The following is an 11929-nucleotide window of genomic DNA, read 5'->3' on the forward strand; positions in this document are numbered from 1 at the left end:
CATTTAAATTTGTTAGTAATAAGTATTTTTTCTGTTGTCATGAATTTACATTTTCATCAAAATCACAAGTATGAGAATATATATATATATATATATATATATATATATATATATATATATATATATATATATATATATATATATATATATAAATATATATATATATATATATATATATATATATATATATAAATATATATATATATATATATATATATATATATATATAAAATATATATATATATATATATATATATATATATATATATATATAATATATATATATATATATATATATATATATATATATATATATATAAATATATATATATATATAAATATAAATATAAATATATATATATATATATATATATATATATATATATATATATATATATATATATATATATATATATATATAAACAGTTAAAGTCAGAATTATTACCTATTATTAATTATTAAATATTATTAAAGTTATATTAAATATTATTATTAAATATTATTAATTTTTTTATTTATTTACCAAACGATGTCCAACAGAGTAAGGACATTTTCACAGTATGTCTTATAATATTTTTTCTTCTGGTGAAAGTCCTTTTTTTTTATTTCAGCTACAATAAAAGCAGTTATTAATTTTTTAAACACCATTTTAGGGTCAAAATTATTAGCCCTTTTAAGCTATATATTTTTTTTCTCGACTGTCTACAAAACAAATCACTGTTATACAATAACTTGCCTAATTACCCTAACCTGCCTAGTTGACCTAATTAACCTAGTTAAATGTAATTTTAAGCTCTATTGAAGTGTCTTGAAAAATATTTAGTCAAATATTATTTACTGTCATCATGGCAAAGATAAAATAAATCAGTTATTAGAAATGAGTTATTAAAACTATTATGTTTAAAAATGTGTAGAAAAAATCTGGGGAAACAGAAATTGGGGAAAAAATAAACAGGGGGACGAATAATTCAGAGAGGCTAATAATTCTGACTTCAACTGTGTGTAGTTTTTATTTTTTATTTTAATTTTTTTTAAAAACATCTCAAAAGGATTATTTTCTTCTGCTGGCCTAGATTGTTGGTCTGTCAAGATTTCCACTGACTTCATGGTAAAAAGAATTGTGGTTTCCATTTTAGCAACATATTCTATATCTAGAATACATTTACATTACTGAAAATATATTTTGGACAAAAGCTTTTTCTTATTCTCTAAAGAATTACATTGAGCACAACATTTTTTTTTTCTGCTGACGTGGATTTGTATTTGCCAGTTTTTACTGCCAATTTTTTTTTAATTTCCCAAGAAAATAATATGCAAAATTATGCATCATAGTTTATATGCAGCACAAGCTTTCTTTAAAAAAAGTTACAAAAAAGGAAAAAACTATTGTCAACTAGTTGACCTTATTATAATGCATGTTCTTTCAACTAACTTTGTTACATTCTAAAAATTGTTGGGCTGTTTCAACTCATTTTGCGCATAAAAAACCCCCCAGATATTCTCGGGGTTTAAAATACTACTTAAAAACTAAACCCAGTGGTTGAGTTTGCTAATTTCTTTACCCAAATTTGGGCTGAAACAATCCAACTTTTTTTTAAAGAGTTTAATGTTAGTTGATACACAACCAGCTGCACATGACTCTAATAAATCATAAATGTCTATTAAATATTATTGACTAACACAATATATGCTGGCATCATTTCTTCCACCAAAACAACAAGTGTAAGTGTGAGAATTATTTAATAAATATTCCAATAATATTAATACAATCATCCAACTTTTTTTCTATTATAAATTAACTTGTCAACTACAGACATACAGAATTATTCAATTGAGTATTATATATTTGTTTTGTTAGAGATAATGATGGCATGTATTGCTAAAAACACTTTAACTATTGTCGATTATTGTAATGCACAATCTTTAAACTAAGTTTGTTAAATAAATAAAAAATTGTGGGTCATTTTAACTAAATTTTGGGTATAAAAAACAGACCAAATCGCTGGGTTAAAAATATTATTTAAAATCTGAACCCAGTGGTTGAGTTTAAACATTTCTTTCCCCAAATTTAGACCAAAGCAATCCAACACTGACTCTAATAAATAATTAATGTCTATTAAATATTATTAACAAACACAATTTACGTGGGCACAATTTCCCTTTTTTCACCAAAATAACAAGTGTGAGAAATAATCTAGAAATATTGCATAAACATTTATTCATTCATTCTCCTTTGGCTTAGTCCCTTTATTCATCAGGGGACACCACAGCTTAATGAACCGCCAACTGTTGCATTTATTTAGTAATTGAAAATAATTGCAGACAGTTATTTCGCACTGTCATTGATCTGCAGTTATAATCAAATCCTGTTCATAGAAAGGTTAGTGATGAACATTTATATTTGAAGTATTGATGTGTATGAAGCCTCTGCTTTGTGAGAAGTGCTTCTCATGTGATATGAGTTTTACTTTGACGTCCTCAAGCGAGAATGACGTCGACTGAAACTTTCTGTCGTACACCACGTCCACCAAAAGGGTACCCTTGTTTAGGCTTGTGTTATGACGATACCTTTTTTAAGTAATAAGTAATCAAATAAGTTACTGTTTCTCCTGTTACAATGTCGTTGCTCTTACTGACAATAAAATTCTCATTACTATAAGTGAGAAACCTGAAGCAGTTTTTTATGCAAGCAGCATCTCTCTCAGCAATAAGACCTCTCTCTTTCTCTGGGGTGGGTGTGTGTGTTCAGGGCTGGGGTGGGTCACATAAGCAAACAGTGATGATGATTGGTGTGTCTGTGAACGTGGTGTAAATGAGAATGTGATGATTGGCTTAAATCAGGGGTGTCCAAACTCGGTCCTGGAGGGCCGGTGTCCTGCAAAGTTTAGCTCCAACCCCAATGAGACAGACCTAGGATAGCTAATTAAGCTCTTACAAGGCTTTCTAGAAACTTCAGGTGTTTTGAGGCAAGTTGGAGCTTAAATCAGCAGGACACCGGCCCTTCAGGACTGAGTTTGGACACCCCTGGATTAGATAGAGAACATTTCCATTATTTGCCAATCAGAGGCAGAGTAGGGCGGGTGTTCACACATAAGCACACACACAGTCGGTCGCATACACCAATGACCAGGAGTCAGAACGATGGCAAATCCAACAAATTCAAAGATAGCGTTTGCAAACTAGAAATATAAGCACTACTTTTTCTTCGTTGAGGTAAAAGGCAAGAATGTTTATGTATCGTGCACATTATACCCAGGACAAAAGAGTCTCTCTGCGTCGGTGATGAGAAATTGTAATCTAATGAAGCACCTTACGTCGTCACAAGCTGCTACAAAATGAGTGGCTACGCAGGTGATAACGTGAGCTCTGCTGCCAAAGGAGGAGACAAAGCCACGATGTCAAAGCAAATAAAACTTCATTTTTCTCCACAGCAAACATGTGTTCAAATCTAAAAATGTGGTAAAAATCGGGTGAGTTTCTTTTTCTGGATTGCTTTTTAAAACCCCGTTGGTTGGGTTTAGGGAAGTGGGTAGGTGGGTCAATTGGTCCTTTTGAAAACACTATTGGTTGGGTTTAGGGAATGAGGAGGATGGGTCATTCAGTCAGTCGACAGTGGCCTCTAGTGGACTTACGAGAGAACAGCAGGTGTGAATGGCACTCACAAGAGAAATTTGAGATCTCATACACAGCTGCCTCTGGTGGATTCGCCAACCCAGCCTCATTCTGAAAACGTAGTCCCATGGATATTTTGGGAGACCGCGAAATCCATCCCGGGAGGTACGTATGGCTGCATTTCATTTTTTTTAAGCGAATGCTACGGGGCGGTATGACGCTCTTCCCTTTTGCGCTTACCGGCTGACCGCTTACTTTTCTTTTTCTAGACGGCTTTTCTAAATTGTTGCTCGGGTTTAGGGAAGTGAGTGGGCGGGCGGGTCAATCGGTAAAACTGGTTGGGTTCAGGGAAGGAGGAGGGTGGGTCAGCCGATTGGCCAGTCGCACAGTCGATCATTCAGTCAGTCAGACAGCGGCATGTGGTGGGTTCACGTGAGAACAGCGCGGGCGCAAACGGCAAACAAAAACTGCAAACATACGTACCTCCCGGGATGTATTTCGTGGCCTCCAGAAACGTCTACGGGACTACGTTTTCAGAATGAGCCTGGGTTGGGATTCGCATAAACAAAAACTGCAAAACACAACAACATTAAAATAGTGTAGATTAGTGTACAATGTTTCATATTTATTTTATGGTCATTTGATGAATTAAAGCAATAGCTACTTTCCCTGGTTATTAGTTACTTTTATAATTATGTAACTCAGTTACTATTTGTGAGAAGCAACTAGTAACTATAACTAATTACTCTTTTAAAGGAACGTGCCCAGCACATGTTACTAGTTATTTAGTTAAAGATACTAATAAAGTTATGGTAACTAATAACCTTAACTTTTCCAAATGTGATTGTAATGCAATATCGTACACATTTTGTAAAGCTGCTTTAAACAATAATTACTGTGAAAAGCGCCAAACAAATAAACATGCATTGAATAAATAACAACAGGGGCTCATTCTGAAAATGTAGCCCTACAGTATATACGTTTCTGGAGATCACGAATTAGAACGGTTCTAGAAAGCAGGTAAGACAAAAACAGAAACCAAAAAAAATAAAATAAACAAGTACAGGGTGAGAATGTGGTAAAATCTGAAAACTAGGTTTTGGGAAGTGGGTGGACAGGTCAATCAGTGCTTTTTAAAACACTATGGGTTGGGTTTAGGGAAGGAGGAGGTCAGTCAGTCCGTCTCTCAGTCAGTCGACAGCGGCCTCTGATGAATTTATGCAAGAACAGCAGGCACAATTGGCACTTGTGAGAGAAATTTGAGATCTCAAACAGCATAAACAGCTGCCTCTGGTGGATTTGCGAAAACAAAAACTGCAAAAAAAAAAAAAAAAAAAAAAAAAACTTGGGACATATTCGGTGCTCTCCAAAAATGTATATAGCAGTACATTTTCAGAATGAGCCTGGGTTGCCCACAACAACATTAAAATAGTGTAGATTAGTGTACAATGTTTTATATTTATTTTATAGTCATTTGGCAAATTAGATGTTTTTAAGTAACGCAATAGTTACTTTCCCTGGTAACTAGTTTCTTTTATAATTATGTAACTAATTACTCTTTTAAAGGAACGTGCCCAGCACTGGTTACTAGGTATTTAGTTAAAGTTACTAATAAAGTTATAGTAAATAATAACCTTAACTTTTCCAAATGTGATTGTAATGCAATATCGTACACATTTTGTAAAGCTGCTTTAAACAATAATTAATAAACATGCATTGAATAAATAACAACAGATCTCATTCTGAAAATGTAGCCCTATAAACGTTTCTGGAGATCACGAATTAGAACAGTTCTAGAAAGAAAGTAAGACAAAAACAGAAACCAAAAAATAAAATAAACAAGTAAAGTACAGGGTGAGAATGTGGTAAAATCTGAAAACTGGGTTCAGGGAAGTGGGTGGACAGGTCAATCAGTGCTTTTTAAAACACTTCTGGTTGGGTTTAGGGAAGGAGGAGGTCAGTCAATCGGTCAACCAGTCCATCTCTCAGTCAGTCGACAGTGGCCTCTGATGGATTTATGCAAGAACAGCAGGCACAAATGGCACTTGCGAGAGAAATTTGAGATCTCAAACAGCATACACAGCTGCTTCTGGTGGATTCGCGAAAACAAAAACTGCAAAAAAAAAAAAAAAAAAATTGGGACATATTCGGTGCTCTCCAAAAATGTATATAGCAGTACATTTTCAGAACGAGCCTGGGTTGCCCACAACAACATTAAAATAGTGTAGATTAGTGTACAATGTTTTATATTTATTTTATAGTCATTTTAAGAATTAGATTTATTTTTATGTAACGCAATAGTTACTTTGCCTGGTAATTAGTTTCTTTTATAATTATGTAACTCAGTTACTATTTGTGAGAAGTAATTAGTAACTATAACTAATTACTCTTTTAAAGGAATGAGCCGAAGGTGCAGCTGATTGCGCCAGGATTCGAACACCAGTGTATGGTTGTTTCTTCGTTATAAACAGCATATCTCGGATGTTTTTGAGGGCTGCTGTCTGAGTCTGAAGGTCGCTTATTTTCCCTTGAGTTGGGCCGGGATCTATGTAGAGCTAACAACATGTTCTTTGTGAAAGGAGTTAAAAATAAATATACTTTTTCTACCGCAAATGTACTCCTCCTGCTAATTTGTGTTGACCGGTTTAAGGTCACAACAATGAATACTAGTTATTTAGTTAAAGTTACTTATAAAGTTATGGTAACTAATAACCTTAACTTTTACGAATTTGACAGTAATGCAATACATTTGTAAAGCTGCTTTGAAACAATAAATTACTGTGAAAAATGTTATAGAACTAAACATGAAATGGGGGAAAATACAAAATACTAACACAAAATACTGAAAACTGTGGAGTGTATATACATTTTCAGTCATCAATCTCCTACAGAACGAGCTCTTGTGTGCGGGTGCCATGCGGTGGGCAGCCCATGCATTGTGCCATGCGCTAATGGGCAAAACCCAGAGCGGGATGCCTCTAATCAGCCAGGCTGGGAGGGATCAAGCCTGATTTTTTCTTTTGCCACAGGGCATTTAGCGTTCCTGAAGAGGCGCGGATGGGCCGGTGGGAGGGGGGTATTGTCTGCCACGGCTGTGCGTTATAGGATTGAGCTCAAGTTTCCTTTGTGCGCTGATTTTTGTTGAGGGATTATGTTCTTTGAGAGAGTTGGGGACGGAGCGGAGGCGGCAGGCGGAGGGAGGCGCGCCGAGCCCCTGTCTTTGTTCAGAGCGCCGATCGGCAAGAGGAGAGGATACACAGAGAAAAAAAAAGAAAGCTCAATGAAGCAAGCATCTGTGTTCCAGTGTCATTGGGCTAGATGTCATGTAACCAGCCATGTAACAATTCAAAATCAATTTACCTCCCAAGAAGAGAAGCCACGTCTATGGTAATCGCTCCGGAAAACTTATTCCTTGGACTTCTGACACTTATAGATGGGATCAGATTTAGACGAATGGCTGCGGATGCTCATTTGTAACGGTCCTACGGGAGTGCTTAAAACATCCAAACAGTCCATGTAGGCTGTCAATTAATATGAGGTCATAAAAGAGTGGCTCAATGGTTAGCACTGTCACCTCAGCACAAAGGTCGCTGGTTCAAGCTCAGCTGGGTCAGCTGGCATTTCTGTGTGGAGTTTGCATGCTCTCTCCATGTTGGCATAGGTTTCCTCTGGGTGTTTTGCACAGTCCAAACACATGCGCCATAGGTCAATTGAACACACCAAATTGGTCATATTGTATAAGTGTGAATGTGAGAATGTGTATGAGTTTTTCCCAGAGCTGGGTTGCAGGTACAAAGGCAACCACTGCATAAAACATATGCTAGATAAGTTGGTGGTTCATTCCACTGTGGTGACCCCTAAAAAATAAAGGGACTAAGCCTGCGTTACACTGAAATTCATCATTTGTTGCAATGTACTTGCAGTGTTAGTACCATATTAATACATTGCGCTTAATCATGCATGTCATTTCTGTACATATATTTATAATTGCACTATTGACCATCCCTCACACCCTCCTAACCCATCAATACACCTGAAGCGTACATCCTGAACACTCTAAGTACATAGTACTTCTAGTACTTAGATAATAGATACAATGTAGTAGGACAAAATCTGCTGTTTAAAATGGTTGCAACAGGACGTGTCAACTTTTCAGAAGTGTAGACATCAGGTGTAAAATTAATAAAAATATGTAATTGAAATGTGGTGTTTTTCGTTTGGCTCCACACGCTCCCAATCGCACATTGTGGACTTGTCAGATTTGCATCGGATAACCAACATATAGCGCATCATTTGCATGCCTGAAAGTACACTTGAGTAACCGTAATTACACGTGACACCAATTACTCTGTTACTTTGTATTAAATTATAATGGAAAATTCCACTAGAGAATTGGAGCCTAATTGCATCTTAATTTGCATAATTTTGCATATTAATCACATCTCAGATGAATAATAAATTTCAGCAGATTTTTTAATTTATGCATAGATGCAAAAACAAGAAAAAAATAATCCATTGGGGTGGGTGGGGGGATAGGAGAAAAAAATCAGAACTATTACTTTGGCATTTGCACTGATTCCCTCATTATCCAACGTCAAAGTTAAGGTTCGACTGTGTCACTCACACTATGGTAACGTCTTAATATACAGTATAGCTGTCGTGTTTTGTGTACAAAAGGTTTTATTCATCTAAATGCTTTTGTAAGACGATAGCGTGCAAGAAAAACAGCTAAATGATTTCCACTCGCATTAATATGCAAACTAAAAGCGATGGTGTCATATACAGTAGTGGAAGCTGGAAATAAGCTTTTCAATTATGCCTTTTTCATGTATTATCTGTCTTTTTTTTCTCAGCAATCAAGACTATTTTTAATCACATGAGTCCTAAATAAAATCCTGATAACAACTGGCAAAAAATAGAAAGGTTACCAGTGTGAATGAAACTTTTCATGCGAGTTTCTTTCTGCTATAAAATCACGACCTAAAGTTTGTAATCACTCTGGCGAAGTAATTAATTGAAATCGGAACTGCTGCAAGATTTTTATTATTCTGTTCATTCAAGCCACAGATGTAAAAGCATTTCAGACTGACAGAGATAATTACTATAATACATCTTCCAAAGGTTTCCATATCTGAGCGCAAATTCAATAATGATGAGCCGCAATAGCAATTATTTATCAATAAAAATAGTCACAGAATTTGGAGGGGCGGGTAAACCATGCAGGTGTCTCTGTAGTCTTGGTTTTTTTTTTTTATACGCCTCAACCCCTGAATGAATAATCATCATTTTCAAAAGAAAACACAGATAGCAGGCAAATACAAAAGCTTATGACCTGTAATCAGCGGAAACAGCAGGAATTTAATGATGTTTTGCTCTGCTGATCACATTTAAGCTTCTGAAACAATGATGTTGTGCACCTGTGAGGTGTGTTTGGGTGATGCCGCGAGCTTCAGAAAGGGGGGCCCGCTTAAAGCGGATTGCCCACCTGTGTCACTCATTTGCATTGTATGATTCAACATCAACACTTGCTTAACCTGCTCAAACACACCGTGTATAATGTGCTTCCTTTAACGCATATTAAAGATGCTTTAACTTGGGAAGTCAACTCACTCATTAGGTTTTTTTTTTGAACTATGAATTATATTATTTTAATTTTTTTTACAGCATAAGCAGATGATGTTCCTCTTATTTTTGTAAAAAGATCTTTAATAGATATTGAAGGAAAAATAAAACAAGTTTGCTCCAGAAAACCAAAGATTAAGCAGACTATTGCTAGTTGTCACATGGGCTTTAAATTAAACAGATTAGTTATCACTACAACCCTGCTTTTGTCAAGCTCAGAACTCTTGATTTTGTCATTTATATTTCTATAATGATCTCAGAACAGGGAGATTTTTAATAAAGCCCAAGCTGTCGTGTTTAAAATGTTAGAAAATCATTCATTTTAACATTGTGAATATTTTAAGGTTTTATACTTTTGTTTTTCATTGTTTAACTGGTAAAATAAGTCTATAAAAAAACCTATAAAAGTTCTGTTTCATTGAAGATTTCACTGTGACGACTTGCCTCATTTACATATATATAGTAGTGGGAATATGGAGTAACATTGTGTGTGTCCGTGTATGTATTCATATATATGTGTGTGTGTGTGTGTGTGTGTGTGTGTGTGTGTGTGTGTGTACACACACACACACACACACACACATATACATATATACATACATACATACATACATACATACATACACACATACATACATGCATACATACTAATATTTTAGTCACCAAACAGATTAAGAAAATGGAAAGATAATACAAATAAATTCAAACAAAATATTGCAAAAAACATTACGATCTACAAAATTTCAACTAAATTGTTCAATTTTTCACTTCTCTTGATTCTTTCTCATTTTAAAATTTGTTTTTAATATTTACTATAACATATAAGCTGTACTAGTTATTGCACCGTTATCGTAAGTTACTTAGTTCGGTAAGCTCCAGATTTGGCTTCAGTACTGACTAATGTAATGTATATGCACAAATAAAATATTGCATAGCTTCCTATTAAAAATATGAATTTAAAAGAGAAGTGAGTGAAGGGTGTACTTATATATGCTGAGCACTGTATGAATATATATATATATATATATATATATATATATATATATATATATATATATATATATATATATATATACATATATATATATATATATATATATAAATGATATATGCAAATGAAAGCAGAAAATCAAAAAATCTATCACAAAATTTACAAAAACTATAATAATAGTACCACAGGTATTCTTCTGACAATGTTAGCACTACAGCAGTGTTGCTGATACATGCATAAATAATGCAATTTAATTACAGCAAACTAAAATTTCCTTCATAAAATAAAGGAAACAACGTCTGCCAATGTGGTGAGAAATATTAATTTAAAAATAATATTAATTTAAAGGAAGAACTATTCTTTTTAGAAAGCAAGACTTAATATCTGTGAGTTTGTTTCCCAAGTACTTGCATCTTTATTTAGGAAAAATGTTTTTATATGTATAGGTAACTTATTTATCTATTTTTAGTATGGAGAGTTCTGCTGTGACGTGAATTTCCTTTTGGGGATTAATAAAGTCAAAGTCAAGTCAATTGGATATTTATAATAGAAAACCACACTAAAATACTAAATAATACAATAATTTTTGAAGTGCATTGAGAAATACTCACAGTGAGACAACTAGCGTCAATGTAGTCCTGAAAGAAAAAAATTGAAAAAGTTGAATTTGGTGATTGTCGAATTTGGGAAAACTCATTTCATATATGCATTCACATAAATACCCACAGAAATGGAGTAACATTGTTTGTGTGTGTGTGTGTGTGTGTGAGTAACTAAATTGTAAAAAAAAAAAAAAAAATATATATATATATATATATATATATATATATATATATATATATATATATATATATATATAACTAAAAAAAACAAATAAAATAAAAAACAAAATATTAAAATGAAACCACAATATTCATAAAAAACTTGAAATACGATCTCAGCGATAATACCACAGATCTTCTGACAATGTTAGCACTACAGCAGTGTGGTTGATACATGCAATTTAATTAGAGCAAATTGGAAGCTCTTACATAAAAAAGGGAAACGGCATCTACCAATGAGACGAGATACAGTATTAAAATAATTAAAAGGAAAACTATTTTATATTTGAAAGCAAGACCGAATACGTAGTAAACAAGACTAAAATACAGAATAATATCATCGTTTTTAAAGTGTATTGATTGAGAAATACTCACGGGGGGACAACTAGCCAGAATGTAGTCCTGAAAGCAGAAAAATAGGAAAAGTTTATTGTTTTAATTGTCGAATTTGGGAGAAACTGAATTCATATATGCACTAAAATCCCCAAAACAACATATAATTATATATAAATAGAAGGCTGTGAAGAAAACACATCGAAGAAACGACATTCAGGCATTGAGTTGAGTTTCCAAACAGCTTTAAATGCGTTTATTTTTCAACCGAAGAATGTAACGTTAAGCCTATAACAACAAACAATTATGTGACATTTTTGGGTGGAAATACACATTAAACGCACCCAAAGCCTGAACGCATGTAGTATTTACAACTAATAAATGTCACTTACATTGTGAGGAGAGTTTAAAGTTTATCCATCAGCCTCCTCATGCCATCCAGCGTCTGTGCGTCATAGTGTGCGGGAGCGCGCATGGCATACGCGGGTCTGTGCCTCCATCTACCGGAGAAACTACACAAGTGATGAGAAACCAAAAGCATTATGGGTAC

The 11929-nt window shown here is 33.9% G+C and overlaps 1 protein-coding gene across 17 annotated transcripts in view; it reads right to left on the reverse strand.

The window, feature by feature from the left end:
* satb1b (SATB homeobox 1b) overlaps positions 1 to 11871 on the reverse strand; it is a 208221-nt gene extending 196350 nt beyond the window's left edge. For 12 of the 17 annotated variants that reach the window (XM_087286176.1, XM_087286165.1, XM_087286170.1 and 9 more), the window contains exons 1-3: positions 11772 to 11871; positions 11422 to 11448; positions 10837 to 10863 (exon numbers count right to left, since the gene is read on the reverse strand). The gene's annotated coding sequence lies outside the window, so the exon portion shown is untranslated. Of the gene's footprint in view, positions 1 to 4095; positions 4184 to 10836; positions 10864 to 11421; positions 11449 to 11771 lie in introns of all 17 variants that reach the window. The other 5 variants (XM_087286173.1, XM_087286162.1, XM_087286168.1 and 2 more) reach the window with 1 other exon arrangement.
* Positions 11872 to 11929: the final 58 nt, after the last annotated feature.

Source organism: Danio rerio, chromosome 16, assembly GCF_052040795.2.
Source record: "Danio rerio strain M-AB ecotype USA chromosome 16, GRCz13ab, whole genome shotgun sequence".
NCBI lineage: Eukaryota > Metazoa > Chordata > Actinopteri > Cypriniformes > Danionidae > Danio > Danio rerio.